General features: G+C 32.3%; 1 protein-coding gene across 1 annotated transcript in view; it reads left to right on the plus strand.

Moving 5' to 3' along the window:
* The first annotated feature begins 1,216 nt into the window (after positions 1–1,216).
* Positions 1,217–15,854, plus strand: part of LOC145313749 (uncharacterized) — a 341,643-nt gene continuing 327,005 nt past the window's right edge. Inside the window, exon 1 of the mRNA XM_080153317.1 lies at positions 1,217–1,253. The gene's annotated coding sequence lies outside the window, so the exon portion shown is untranslated. The remainder of the gene's footprint in view (positions 1,254–15,854) is intronic.

Here is a 15,854-nt window from a genome sequence, read left to right on the forward strand (position 1 = left end):
GACATGACATCAGGGATAAGGGATGGGAAACATAGGAAAATATTATTTCAGGCCTATTTCAAGCCTAGGCCTAATAAACCAGTTTTGGGATGACGCAGTGGTTCGTCCTAAACGCTACTGAAAAAACTGTGTGTGTGTGTGTAGATAAAGTATAGAATCAAATTCAGGTAGCTAGTTTAAAGTAAAAAACATAACTTTTTATAAACCTATATATTAATGGCTTTTGTTAAAATGAAGTGTTTTCTCTCCCAAAATTTTTTATCTTTTACTTTGGTAATTTGAACTGTCAGAAAGCTATCGTTGGGTTTCCCTCAGACAGATTTTAGTTTGTATTATTTGCATTTTTATTAATGAGTAAAAATTTTATTTGAAAATTTCATTGCTAATTAAAATTCAAAATAAATAAATAAATATGCACTTGGGTAACATTCTATCAAGTTCTTTGGATACTATAATGTAATGATATAGCTGTACTGTGTTGTATTGTACAAAAATTAGGGTTAAGGTGTTGAATCAATTCCGTACTAAATTTTTAAAATTCAAAATACAACATCTAATTTATAAACTACCAAATGAAAATTCGTAGCTACCTTCTTTCCAAAAATATAATCCCGTTATTTTTGTTTTTTTCTATATGGCCCTTTTTTAATGTTTAACTCTAAGCAGATTTAATAATTAAACTAATGTGATCTAACACCATTTATATTTATTTTTTCGTAGCAGACGAAATCATTATTTTTTCTAGAATTGTCTGCTTCTAAAATTTCCGCCATCTGTGATTTGGGCTTGTTTTGTATCAACCAATCACCAATTGGCGCCGCCAATTGGTGATTGGTTGATACAAAACAAGCCCAAATCACAGAACACTATTGGTTTAGAGCGGTAGCCAATATGAGCCGTCCGCCAGTAAGGTCATTAAATTAGGCAAATGGTAAAAGTTGCATGATTCCTTTCAAAACCAGGCCGAGACCTAATTCATGGCCAGGTTTCCTATCCCTTATCCCTGCATGACATGCTGTAAAAATGCTAATTTTGATCCAAAAATCCTTTTGGGCGAATATGATGTAGTCATACACAAGGTTTACAATATCCATAAGTAGCAAAGTACACAATTAGTCATGGATAGACAGATGTGTACAGATTGAGAAAATAAAGAAAAAATATTCGATTTATCCCTTTTAGAAATATAAAAAAATACTAAAATAGTGTTTTGAAAACGACCAAGCTAATATTGCTTGATTCACTTCTACAAGAGATGCGATTGATAATGAAGATTTTTTTCTTTGAAATATATTTCGTTATGAAGCAGCAGTAGTTACTAATTTATAAATGTTATGGTTGAGATAGATTTATAACTGTTAAAAGTAGTCTTTTGAAGCTTGACGAACAGACAGGTGGACAAAGTTAAATATATACTACATGTTAATTAGTTCTGGGAATCAACATACAGAAATATGCTATCTTTCTTAAATAGCAGCCAAGAAAATCACACTTCCTCTACAGCGTAACAGATAGACTGACGAAAAGACAAAGTGAATCATAGAGTAGCTATGCTATTGATAAAGTGTGTTTGATATGAAAACAACTTTTCAAGCTTGCCCTTTATATCCATCTATCTATATGACATACATTTATTTAGTAGTAAAAAGTCCTTTATACGAGCAGAGACATATATTTAAGTAAAATAATTGTATGCAGAGAGGTGTTAATTACACTAGTTCCAAAAGTTCTACAATATTGTTTTCTTATTCGTTGGCTGAACAACTTTGGGGAATTCAGTGAATTTTGATTGGTCGTTTTATTAAGTTGAATGTTCAAACGTTTTAACCATAAGTTTAATCTACAGGAGGGATATTTTGTGTATCATCATTGAGGTTGTAAATCAATGTATCAGCAGTTGTCTTATCCCTTTGGATTCCTGAATTGCATGTCTTAACATATAGCGCAGATATAACATAAGATATCTATTTATAGGAAAATAACAACAAAATATTATACGGGAACACAATAATTTAATGATTAATTATTTATAATTTAAGGCTATTGCCTTTTATTTATTTCTTAGTGATCTAAATCATCTCAACTCTTCAAAGGTGAAGTCGCGAAGCTTGACGAAATTTTTTTATCCTTTGAAAAAAGAAAACTTTATTGTAAGTTTATTTCATTTTTTTTGAATAGTTATCTATGTCACGTATATCGCAATTTTATATTTAGACAGCTTTTCATACTTGCCCTTTCATAGTTTTAAGGTTTTATCAAAAAGAGAAGCTCTATTCTTTTAAACTTAAAGGAATTTTTCGAATGCCTAAGGGTAAGGGGTGGACGAAAGTCGACACTATACTTTACACTTTTAGTTTATTTGGGGGCGGAGACTATTTTTTCTCTTGGGAGAGTTGAGGTTCCCTCCCCAAAGTAGATTTAAAAACCTTCCCTGGACCTAATAGACACTTCATTGTAAAGGAGAACCATGTCGGTTCAGTGATAAATCAAAATTGCATAGTTTCCTTTAAGAGTTGTTTTTGAACATGTAAATTTTACATGTTTAGTTTTCATATTTCAAAACATACTTTCCTTCTATCCGTCTTGAAACATTTTTTTAAATCTTTGATATAAGCCTTTCCTTCTATCTATCTATTTTTACTTCAATAAATCTTGTCTCCCTGACTATCTATCTATCATTCTGTTCCCTCTATCTATTTATCTATCCTACATATCTAACTCAGGTTATGAAATAAAAATTGTCATAACTAACATTCTTTCTGTACCAGTGATCTTAAGGGATATGCCAATGGACAATAATTTTATGATAATGCTATCCATTACTGTATATAAAGTTTAGTTACAACTAACTTGGACCCAACTATGAAAATTCAATAAAAGTGCTCAAAAATTTTGAGCCAGTTGATAAGATAACGTGTTGATATACTCCGGGTACCATCATAATTTACAGTTTAATGTCCATATCCTTCCTGTTTATGTCTTCACATTTTTGGGGGAAGAAAGGACAATGGCACTTTATTCTCACTTTCATTATGAGCTACCAAATACATAATTGTATCACAATAAGGGCAAATATCAATTCAATGTCCATTGCATCACTGCATTATTTCTTTTTTAAAGCGAAGCTTTTCTATAATTAGGGTCGGTCCGTCCGTCCATTCGTCCGTCCGTCCGTCCGTCCGTAACGGATTGCTTTTTTCGTTAATTTAGGCATGTTAAAATTGTCCTATCGATTTCAAACTTTGCATGGTGATTCCTTTAGTAGTTAGGTAAGATTTAATAAGCGTAGCAACTCTATAATCATTACCAGAATGTCCGTACGTCCATTTTAAACATGTCGATTTTTTTACTTTTTTGACAACAAATTTTCATGTGATCTAATCATCCGATTGATCTAATTTTTGGTATATTAATTCCTGGGACAACAAAGTATAATGATATAAGCGAAGCAACTCTATAATCAAGTCCTACAAATGTAAGTATGTTCATAAACATTATCCTGTATCTAGCAGTTATTCAACAAATTTACTTACAATTTTGGTTCGACTCTTATACATTTATATTTTGATTATTCAGTTATGACACTATACAAATGTTAATGTCCATTTGTCCTACCGTTTCAGTGCTTCGCTTTTATGGATGTTGTCATCCTTGTTTGTCTGAAAATGTCTAAAATAGATATTTTACTTATTTACAAGGTTTTTCTAATTTTGCTTTTTTCCTCTAAGACAAACAAGAATACCCATTTTCTAAGGAGATATGTGTTTGGGGTTTTCCTCAAAGTGCCTATTCGTTCAATTACCCCCCACTTATTTTTTAAAAAATAGATAAGGAGGTTGGTTGTTTTTTGTTTTTTTTGCCAGAGTAGTTAGGTTAGGTTAGGATAGGTAAATTTGCTAGTGAAAAGTACTGCTGGGTTAGAGTATCGCTGGTAAAGGCCTTGCGGGGGTGACACAAGGTAAAAATATCGTCCCCCATTTAAAAAAAAGGGGGGGGGGAGGTTGATGCTTAAGAGGCAATATTAGGGATATCACCGATATGTTTTTCATTAATAACCTTCTACAAACAAGTAAGACATTTTTTTTCTAATTCATGATTTAGACTTTGTTCAAGACTCGAAGTAAGGACTAATACAGTATAAATTTTGTGAGAAAGAAAAACATTAAAGAAATAGAGACACACTTTTTGTTTTATTACTTTACAAAATACAAAACTACGAGATTGTGGATAGTTAGAAAAATAAACAATGATGATTAAGTTCAAAGGACGAGAAGCTTTAATATGAAACACGCACAAAAAAAAATAAACAAAATAGATAGATTTCAATTTGTTTAAAAGTAATTATTGGCTTCGCATATAGTGCTTCTAAATTCGTTAGGGAAGAAAATTGTGTAAAGCCAAACTATGACTTGATTTTTTTTAATGGTCTGAACCACAAAGGGCCTATGTCAATCTTATCTAAAATGGAGAAATCACACAGTTTAGAAGTTAGAAAGATGTTAAACAAACACAAAAATAACTACATAATAGGAAATGCTAATGATGGGAAGGTTAACCCTACTTTTTGGGCCTATATTACACTCTCCCCCCCCCCCCCCCCCTCCATGCTATCCAAGAAACCAAAAGCTAAGTAGCTTGAAGGGAATTAACATAAAGATAAAAACTGATCACACACTGAAGTTGAGAGGCAGCAAACCTTGTTGGAGGATATTATATGCCCCCCCCCCCCCCCCACTTGAAAAGAGATAAAATAAAGTGGTCAAATAAATGTGAAATGATAGAAGAAAAAAGTTAGAAAATAAGGTAATATATTGTTATAGGTAAATAAAAGGGGAATAAATAATAATATTATAAATATTATGGCGGACAGATTAATGTTTTTTTTTTGTAGAGTAGCTTCTCTCCTAAAACTCAGAACCAAATAGAAACACTTTTTGCTATATCACTTACGCCATAACTTACACAATTATTTCCAACAAATTGAGATGATTTTTCTCTGCAACAAAACAAGATAATAACAACCAAAAGTAGCGTAGTAACAGGAGGTAAAAAAGACTAACAGCACGAGGTCGATTCTTTGCGTCTGTCTGCCTGTTTAGTTTATAACCATGAATTAAGCTTAAGAAATTGCTAACTGCTAATACGATTGTATAAGGAGGGAGGTAGGCGACACCATCCCTTAAAGAAAAATTAACTATCCTCTATACCACAAATTTCTTGATAAATCCTTATTATAAAGTAGCAGTATGTCTGTTTGTCTGTACCAAAGGACCTCGCTAACCACAGAACCGATTGGGTTCTCCTTAACTGAGTAGCTTCTCATAGGTCCCGGAAAGGTTATAACTATTTTTTGGGAGGGTACCACCACCCTCCTAAGAGATAACACAAACAAATCGAATTTTTAAAAATATTTAAAAGACTTGAACGCAACATAGACACGAAATAAAAACATTTAAAGTGCCACTAGAAGCCTCTAGGGGCGTAGCCGCTAGTTATCAATACGGGAAGAGTATTGGACGACAAATGACACTGATACTCAAGGTTTATAACCACTAAATCTTATTTGTTGACTAATAAACTTTGATTACTTATATTGAATTTTTATTGGTTGTTTCAATAGTTTTCACCAGAAATACAGAATAGTAATTTCTCGCATCGTATTATAAACGGCTTTACGCGGATATAGAAAGTACAATTATGAGATTAAATCTATTTTTTGTTAGCCCCGAGGTGCCGAAGGCACCGGCTAAAAAAACTGGTTTTAATCTTATGATTGTACATTTCTATATTCGTAGAAAGTTGGATATAATACGATGCTAGACACAGTTTTTTCGTATGGATGCGAACCGGTTCCTAACCACCGGATTCGAATGAATACGAGAAAGATGTTTATTATCTTTTAAAACTACTGTATAATTTGTTTCTAAAATTTTTAGAATAATAAAGGAAAAATACAAACATTATTTTGTGTAGTTTTTTGTTGTTGTTTTTGACTTATTTGCTGATAAATTTCTGAAAGGTCAGCAAATTGGTAACTAAATATTATGTAACACTATGCTTCATTTTAAGAACAAAGCTTTTCTATGGTGGTTCAGTCCAGGACAACTATTCTCTATGATTTAGATTAATTAGAATTGTCCTATCGATTTCAAACTTTGTATGACGATTCCTATAACAATTAGATATGATGTAGGAAGCATAGAAACTCTATAATCGTTACAAGAAAGTCCGTTCATTTTTAACATGCTGATTTTTACTTTTTTGCCAAAAATTTTGTGTATGTTATTCTTATCCTATTCATCTGATTTTTGGATTACCGATTCCTATTACCATAAGGTAGAATGTTATAATCGACGCATCTCTAATATAAAGTCCTAAAAATGTATGTATGTGCTTCATCAGTATCCTGTTTTTAAAAAGTTTTGCAACAAATTTACTTACAATTTTGTATAGACTTTTGCATTAATATTCTGCTTATTTGATCTGACACACTACAAGTGTTAATGTTCGTTTGTCCTACCGTTTCAAGGGTTCGCTTTCATGGATGCTGTCATCATTGTTTGAGACCGAAAAGTATACATTAAAATAGTTGTTGAACGAAAGAGTGATTGTATAATTATTCCAGGGATAAGGGATGGGAAACCTGACCGAAAATTAGGTCTCAGCCTCCTTTTAAAAGTGATGGGGCAACTTTTCTTTTTTGCCTATAAAATCAACCCATTACCCATTTTGGTAAAAATTATTGCACACTTAATTGAACTTTTCTGTTAATATTTAACGTAAAATAATTTTTTTTTTTAATTCTTAATTTATATGTTTGCTATGGAACAATTAGTTGATAGAATGTTACCCATGTACTTATTCAATTCTACTTAATTTATTTATTAAAGCTGGGGAGCTAAAGCGGTGTTTATTTCTATATACAAATTTTGGGGTGAAGTAGATGGGGGATCTAAAATGTTTGAAAATAAATCAGATTTAACCACCTCAAAAAAAACTTTTTTTTAAAGGGGGGGGGGGGTTGGCGAAGTAATAACGGGATTCTACTTAAAGCCACTAACATATTCACAGTGGTCCTCAAGGCAAAAAAAGTTTGACAAAACCCACCAGAAAAACGGACTATATGGCCATCATATATACCCATTGGGGGGCCCGGAACTGATTTTCCTAAAATCATAGCTGTTCCTTCTTGGGATTTATGCCATTTTAAAGATAATAGACCGAATTCCTTAAAAAAATAAGGTTGTTTGTCACTATTTTTGTTGCAATGGTTTCAGAATAGAAAAAATCCTTATAAACCCTGAAAATCTGGCTCGGGTAGATCACAAAAAGTCATGACCCAACATTTTCCCCCCATTGGCGGAAAAGTTAGAGCACCTCAAAGTTTTTTTAACCATGCCCTGGTGTATTGGCCCCAGAGGGCCTCCCAGATGAGCTAGCAGAAATCTAAAGGTACCTATAGAACCATAATGGCTGGCTCTAACTATGATTTAAAGTAGCCAGAGATGCTGGCCAGCCTCCTTCCTGCCTTTAAGTGGTGGCAAAATTAGCGCATCCCAAAAATGACCATTTTTTGATGTGTTTTTTGCGCGTAGCGCGGCATGTGTGCAGGGCGCAGCCACGTGTATTCCAACTTTTTTGTAGGCCATCCAAAGCCGGTTCAGCAGATGTGCGGCCGGACGTTTTTGCAGATCTTTGGTGGGCCGGTGCAGCCAGGCCATTTGGCCGACCAGTTCAGGACACATATCCGCCAAAAACAGTGTGTTTAGATGGTTAGATGGTTTAGGCCGCACTGGCCCACCGAAAATCCGCAAAAACGTTGATTTTTAACAATTTTTGCGACCTTTTACGGCCGCTGTCGGCCAAACAACTGAGCCGACCGCCTCCGGCCGCACATCTGCTGAACCGGCTTGGGATGGCCTACAAAAAAGTTGGAATACACGTGGCTGCGCCCTGCACACATGCCGCGCTACGCGCAAAAAACACATAAAAAAATGGTCATTTTTGGGATGCGCTAATTTTGCCGCCACTTAAAGGCAGGAAGGAGGCTGGCCAGCGTCTCCGGCAACTTTAAATCATATTTAGAGCCAGCCATTGTGGTTCTATAGGTACCTTTAGATTTCTGCTAGCTCATCTGGGAGGCCCTCTGGGGCCAATACACCAGGGCATGGTCAAAAAAACGTTGAGGTGCTCTAACTTTTCCGCCAATGGGGGAAAAATGTTGGGTCATGACTTTTTGTGATCTACCCGAGCCAGATTTTCAGGGTTTATAAGGATTTTTCCTATTCTAAAACCATAGCAACAAAAATAGTGACAAACAACCTTATTTTTTTAAGGAATTCGGTCTATTATCTTTAAAATGGCATAAATCCCAAGAAGGAACAGCTATGATTTTAAGAAAATCAGTTCCTGGCCCCCCAATGGGTATATATGATGGCCATATAGTCCATTTTTCTGGTGGGTTTTGTCAAACTTTTTTTGCCTTGAGGACCACTGTGTATTGGTTCTTTGAAAAGTTTTTATTATATTTTATGATAGGTGAAATCAACTACTTGAAATCTATTCTATACTTTTTTTCTTTGCATTCATATAATAGCTATTTCATCATTGTTCATAGTTTTCAAATCTAACTACTGCGTCATCCCGAAACTAGTTTTTTAGGCCTAGTTGGAAAATAGGCCTGGAATAATATTTTCTTATGTTTCCCATCCCTTATCCCTGAATTATTCCCTCATTCAATTGCTCAATGATATTGGAAACTAAATTATTAAATTTTGATTGTGTTTTAAATATTATCATTGATCAACATAATTTGGTTGTATTTATCAATAAATCACTCATTATCTAATCTCTTATGAGGATTTTAAGTTATATCTATTTTATTTAATTATACAATCCATTGAAAAAGATTGTAAAGATTAAAGTGAAATATATTTTTTACAAAGAAGTTTGTTCTTTCATGTGTAGTTAGCTCTAGCCGCGCGTTTTTTGAGATTGAAAAAGATCTTTCGTAGGTTGAAGATGGTTGGATGAATATGTCTTTGTTATAAGGTTATAGCTGCGTAATTGATGGGTTCTAGGACCATATTGAACCAAATTATAGGTTTTTAAATGCATAACCACTGCTGGGGGCAGATTTGTATATTAATATCCCAACCTAGCCTAACCTGTGTAGAAATACTTAATTAAAATAATATTTTATACACTGCTTCGTTTGTCCACTCTTGTCAGCTTAAAAGCAGATAAGTTTTAGGTATATGAACTCCCTAAAGTTTTTTTTTATTTGAAGAACTATCAGCATTAATAGTTGTATTAAATTAAATGTAATAATTTATACCTAACCAAAAAGATGGTCAAGACAAAACCAGAAAATAAACATGCGACTTCAACATTTGTATTAATCTTTTTATACATGTGATTTACTCAGCTGTTATCAAAGTTAGAGTGATGAATTATTTGTAAATTATGTCAATTAGAATTTACATACATTCAGGGATAAGGGATGGGAAACCTGACCGAAAATTAGGTCTCAGCCTCCTTTTAAAAGTGATGGGGCAACTTTTCTTTTTTGCCTATAAAATCAACTCATTTCCCCCAGTTCCTCATTGGCTGTAGGCCAATGTCCAATAGCCTGAAACTTGCTTTTAGCATTAACCAATTAATTAATAACAAACACGTCCCCCAGTTCATTATTGGCTAAATTAATTCAACCAAACATAAATTTCTGCTATTAGAAAGACAACAATGGAAACTTTCTGCTATTAGAATGACAACAATATATATGACGTTCAATCACATCAACTTATTATTAGATTTACACATTGATAAATGTCCATATAGCAAAACATAAATTGAGAGATCGTTTTTTGAAGACTGAGTAGGATTCAACATTTTATACTTTAGAACAATGTGAAAATCACATGTCTTTAGACAATTTAAAAGTTACATTTCATGTGGAATTGATAACCCATCTAAATGATCACAAATACAAAACTAGTTCAATATGTAAATTTGTTAAAAAAAAAATTTCATTAATTTTGGTAAAAATTATTGCACACTTAATTGAACTTTTCTGTTAATATTTAACGTAAAATAAATTTTTTTTTTAAATTCTTAATTTATATGTTTGCTATGGAACAATTAGTTGATAGAATGTTACCCATGTACTTATTCAATTCTCCTTAATTTATTTATTAAAGCTGGGGAGCTAAAGCAGTGTTTATTTCTATATACAAATTTTGGGGTGAAGTAGATCCCCCCTTAAAATGTTTGAAAATAAATCAGATTTAACCATCTCAAAAAAAACTTTTTATAAATGAGGGGGGGGGGGTTGGCGAAGTAATAACGGGATTCTACTTAAAGCCACTAACATATTGGTTCTTTGAAAAGTTTTTATTATATTTTATGATAGGTGAAATCAACTACCTGAATTCTATTCTACACTTTTTTTCTTTGCATTCATATAATAGCTATTTCATCATTGTTCATAGTTTTCAAATCTAACTACTGCGTCATCCCGAAACTAGTTTTTTAGGCATAGTTGGAAAATAGGCCTGGAATAATATTTTCTTACGTTTCCCATCCCTTATCCCTGCATACATTATAATACATTTTGTCAGTCGTTCCGTTTCTTGGATTTTCACTGCTGCTATTCAAGATGAACATCTGAAAATTCTTGTGAAGATTCCCAACACCAATACAAATTTTTCATGGCTGTTTTGATGATCTTAACAGACGAAATTAGAATTTAAATACATATTGCACTTACTAATGTAAAATCAAGTAACTACGCATTGTAAAATTTTAACTTAAACCTAGGAAAAGTTTTGAAGCCATTAATAATATTACTTGAGATAGTAGACATAACAGAGATGTGTAGAATATCAAAAACCCAAGTTACACCTTACTGAATAGTGCAGCATCTCATCTACGGACGTACCAAATGAATTGTATACTGATGGCCTATTAGCGAGGGCATTCATCCCCATAATATTTTAGATAGCAGCCGAGTAAATCACAGATTTCCTATTTAGTTATAGACAGAAACAAAGTAAATTATAGAATAGCTTCGCTACCAAAATCTAAAGGTCCCCTAACTACATATTTATATCCGTTAAAGAAATCTATGGTTACTGTAAATCTGTTATAAAATTTAAAGCGTTATAATTTACACACAGATTTTATACCCAGATTAATCTAACTTTAAAACCAGCGTCCTTTTTATTTAAAATAGAGTCTACTCTGTCAATATGAAATTCCAAAGGTTTATATCATCGAAAAAGGTCGTGGCTAACAAATATGGTATTTTTCAAATATTTTTTGTTGTTCACAATATTATGTAGACTATGGATTTTACAAAATGATCATTGCTAACCTAATATCGTAATATCTAATAAAATATTACTACATATTGACAAAATATAAATATTTCATACTTCAAATAGCATTCAACTAATTTTTGACTATGTGCCTCATCTAATTCAAATTTCCATAACACACAAAAGCAATTTTATGATTGATAAAATCAAATGATAAAATTATTGTAATGTAAACTAGATTTTAGCAGGCATGAAGTTTTTTTTTACTTTATGGGAGGATCAATTTCTACCTTCTACTTCCCAAAAGAGGACGCTAGGGGCCTAATTATGTCAGGGTCATTCATTTTATAGTACAGGGTCCATTTGAATGTCAAAGGATATTTCCACTTTAAAACCAGACACATTATATACATCAGTTACTAAAATTTTATTTTAAAATTAAATTGTACTTTTTATACTCGGTAAACCTATTTTCGACATTAATTTGGTTTCCTATGGAAAAGCCTTTTAAAAGTCCATCAGACCGTACGTTATGTTTAGTTATTTCGATTATTTTATACATGTTAGAATTGTCCTATCAATTTCAAACTTTGCTTTATGATTCATGTAACAGTTAGATACGATTTGGAAAGCGTAGCAATTCTATAATCGTTACAAGAAAGTTCGTACGTCCATATAAAACATGCTGATTTATATGAAATGAAATGAAAGTATGTTTTTTTACTGTATTCAAGCAATTAATTTTGCAACCAATTTATATACTATTTTGTTTAGCCTTACAAATTAATGATATGCTTATTAAGCCCTTACACTGTACAAGAGTTATTGTGTGGTAAGCCGAACGTTTCAGCTTACAGGGTTGCGAGTTCGAGTTCAACGAGCCTTAGCCTTGAATTATTCTACCAAAACAAACTAGCAGGATTTAGTCATACAGAAATTATATATTTAACTGAATAATATTTACAATGAATGTTTACTATATATATACAACAGATTATAACAATGGTTAGGTTTGAAGGGGGTGTGGGACGCTAGGGCTTAGCTCCCGGCGGTAGACAGGCTGTGGGGGCAGCTGTGGTAAAAGGGGAGGCAGCGCCTCCCGGTTGTATAATCGCGTGAGGGGCGCGTGATAGCTGCGTGTTTGAGTCCCTCCCCACATTTAGGCAGGCCAGTTTGACCGCTGGATAGCGGGGTCAACATCGGTCATGAGATAAATGGTGATATAATAAGATTAGTGCAGAGGGTATGTTATGATAAGTCACAGCGTAGCAATTCTGTAAACTGCCTGTCCGTCTGGTTGTCGTATTACCACAATTGTACTTCATTCGTCGATTGTAGAGCTACAATTTTTTGATCTCTTCTTTCTGGTATAAAATGATTGTTTTTATAATCATTTTTTTAGAAAATGTAAAAAATACACCCGTCTTAATCCTTATGATTAAAGTAGTAAGATTTGTATTGTCTGAAACCTAGGGTCCAATGGTTACTTAATCTCCATTTCAGAGAAGCTTGACTTATGTTCTGGGTTGGTTTAAGGATATTTTCTATTTGTATATATTTGTTTTAAATCTATACCTCCCTCCCTTCAAATTTTTGCGATGGACGCAGCCGCTAATTTATGAACTGGATTTATCAGACAGAGAGAGAGAGAGAGAGAGAGAGTGGACAATGGGCTGTTTATTACACTAGTTCCCAAAGTCTTAGAATAACGTTTTCTTATTTATTGTCTTACCAATTTTGGGGACTTAAAATAGATTTTATTTGGATTGTTTATTAAGTTAAGTGTCCAAACGATTTAACCACCAAAAGTAATCTAAAAAAGGGGTAATTTTGTATATAACAATGGGGATGTACTTAAATTTATCGGCCTTTGTCTTATCTCTTAAGATCCGTGGAATTTATTCATTAAAAACTCCTGACGCACAACAAAGTATTAAATGTTAAATAGAAAATAATTAGTGAATTAAAGAGAAGAGCACTAACTGCAAAACTATTATCTTTACAACAACAAAAAATGAAGGTGTAAAGGATTATTATTTATAAAAAATATTGAATATAAGTTTTCAATTTGTATAAATTATTTATTGCATCGTATTATATACAGTTTTCCGCTGACAGTAAAATATAGAATTTTATGACTTATTTCAGTTTTATTATGATTTTTGACAACAATACTATGGTACTATAATGCTTTATCAGTTGGCTGAGTACTGGTTTTAATTCAGCGGAAAATGAGAGGATTTTATCAGTTTTTTAGCCTACACAAGCAAGAACCAAGGTGTTTCACCAAGCAATGTAAGGAGTCAAAGTATAACTGGAATTTACCTTGATTTTGGAGACCTTATGTGGACATGCTAATATGATTTAATTAAATTTGAAAAGACAGAAACTTAACAGGATTTGTTTACTATATATAAAAACATTTTAAGTTTTTTTGGAAATATTTACAATTTTCTAGGAATTTTTGGTTGCTTCTACCTTACCGTGACTTGCAAAGTTTGTTTGATAATAGTTAATTACGTCACAGCACAAACAATTTCAAGTAGAATCATTCTCAACAGATCAGGATTATTTTATTGAGGCTCGGCAGATCGATATCATTGTATAATGTTGGACAATCCTTAATAGCCTATAAATCAACTTTTTATACTAACCCTGCATTTGCAGTTTTTTTTCTCAATAATTTAAAACTGCAGAAATGCTGTCTAATAAGGCAACTGATTTTTTTCAAAGTCCTTTGAAAATAAGTTGATTAAATTTTTTGGTTGTTCATTTTCAAGTTCAATTATTTCATTTTAATATTACATAGTTTAGTCTTGATCCAACCATTCGTTAAACACAAATCATATTTTACTTAGTTGTTTTTACCTTACTGCAAAGTTATAAGAATAGTATTATCCTTACAATATCATAATACAGTAAAAGTGTTTGTGTTCCAGCTAATCTAATCCCTTCACATTTTTTCAAAAAAAATCCCCACAGTTTTAGTCTAAAATAATAAAAATTAATCCAATTCATGCTCAAATAATGGCACTATGAAAATAATATTGAATAGCGATCTGCTTACCATCTAAAATAGTAATCTTATGAATACGTTTACACAACAAAGCACATAAAGATTCTAGCCCTCTAGCTTTGCAATAAGCTGAGATAAGAAGCTGAGGTAATAAGTGTGATGCAGTTGGATACTAACTAAGGTTGAATAGGAGCCCTAGTATTCAGTAATCTTTTTGTTATTTTGTGGAAAGACAATTAAAATGAAACTGGTCTATTTTGAAAAAAAGTGCATCATTTAATTTCCTGTTTTTTGACATTATAAATACAACTCAATGATGATTCAAACTATTATTGAAACAAACCTTTTGTTTTATATTGATTAGGTTATTATCAATACATTGTATAGTTTATAAAATTATAATTTTGTTGACTGACATTCTCATAATAAAATTTGAAGTCCTTAAATGAAACTTCAATTGTTATCAATAAAAAGTTAATTTGATAAAGAATTGTTTTTAGATAGATAAATATGAGTCAGACTATTATAATATTTTAAAATTTGTACCATAGATGGATAAATGATTAAAAATTGAATAGTGATAATAGTATCTTCGGCATAAGGGCACATAAGCTCGATTAGTGGTTAGACAAACAGGTATTTATAAGAATAAGGAGTTAAATGAAAAATAACTATGAATAGATAGATAGTTATATGTTTTGTAGGATAGACGGACATTTCAATTGTGTATGGAACAATGTTTGAAGCAGCTTATTGGTAAATGAGAGTAGATTGACAGATGTATTGAATTAGTTATCTAGGCAGATATTGAATTATGTTGGAAGTAGCATTAAAGTTAATAGAATAGTATTAATAGATAGATAATCATATATCTAGATAGATATCTAGAATAATGTTGGAAGTAAATGATTAATGAGGATGGATAAAAAAGTTCTTCTTAAAATTTCTGACTCCAAGGAAATTAATTTCATTAGTAAGGTGTCCAAACATATCAGCTATTAAACCCAGGGAAGGAGGACATGGGGTTGTTTATTATACTAGTCCCCCCCCCCCCCCATTCATATACGCTATTGATTCCCTATAAAACTAAAGTTAAATCATTATATTAGCATAAAACTATGGGTATAATGCCATCCGTTTATTGTCATGTAGATTACTAGCTGTTATAAACACGCGTCTAGGGGAGGATTTATATTGTGAGGGTGAAGGTACATATCCAAAAAATTGTAACAAACCTATAAAAAGCTTTACTTTAAATGAGAACCACCGATTTGGACAAACAAAATAACCTTACGTCATAAAATAGAATAAGTCAGTTAAGATGATTTTTACATAATTTTATACTATAGATTAAAATTGCATTAAAACAATAAATAAATGATAATAATGGAAAGAGTAGATGAAGAAATTTGTATTTCCCTGAAAGATTTTAGACAGGCATCTATTGTCCTTACATCAAACTGACATAAAACCGAGTAAATGGAGATGGCTGGTGCACACTCTAAGGAAAGGACATGGTG

Source organism: Acartia tonsa, chromosome 3 (genome assembly GCF_053477335.1).
Source record: "Acartia tonsa isolate MP-2025a chromosome 3, ASM5347733v1, whole genome shotgun sequence".
In the NCBI taxonomy this organism is placed as follows: domain Eukaryota; kingdom Metazoa; phylum Arthropoda; class Copepoda; order Calanoida; family Acartiidae; genus Acartia; species Acartia tonsa.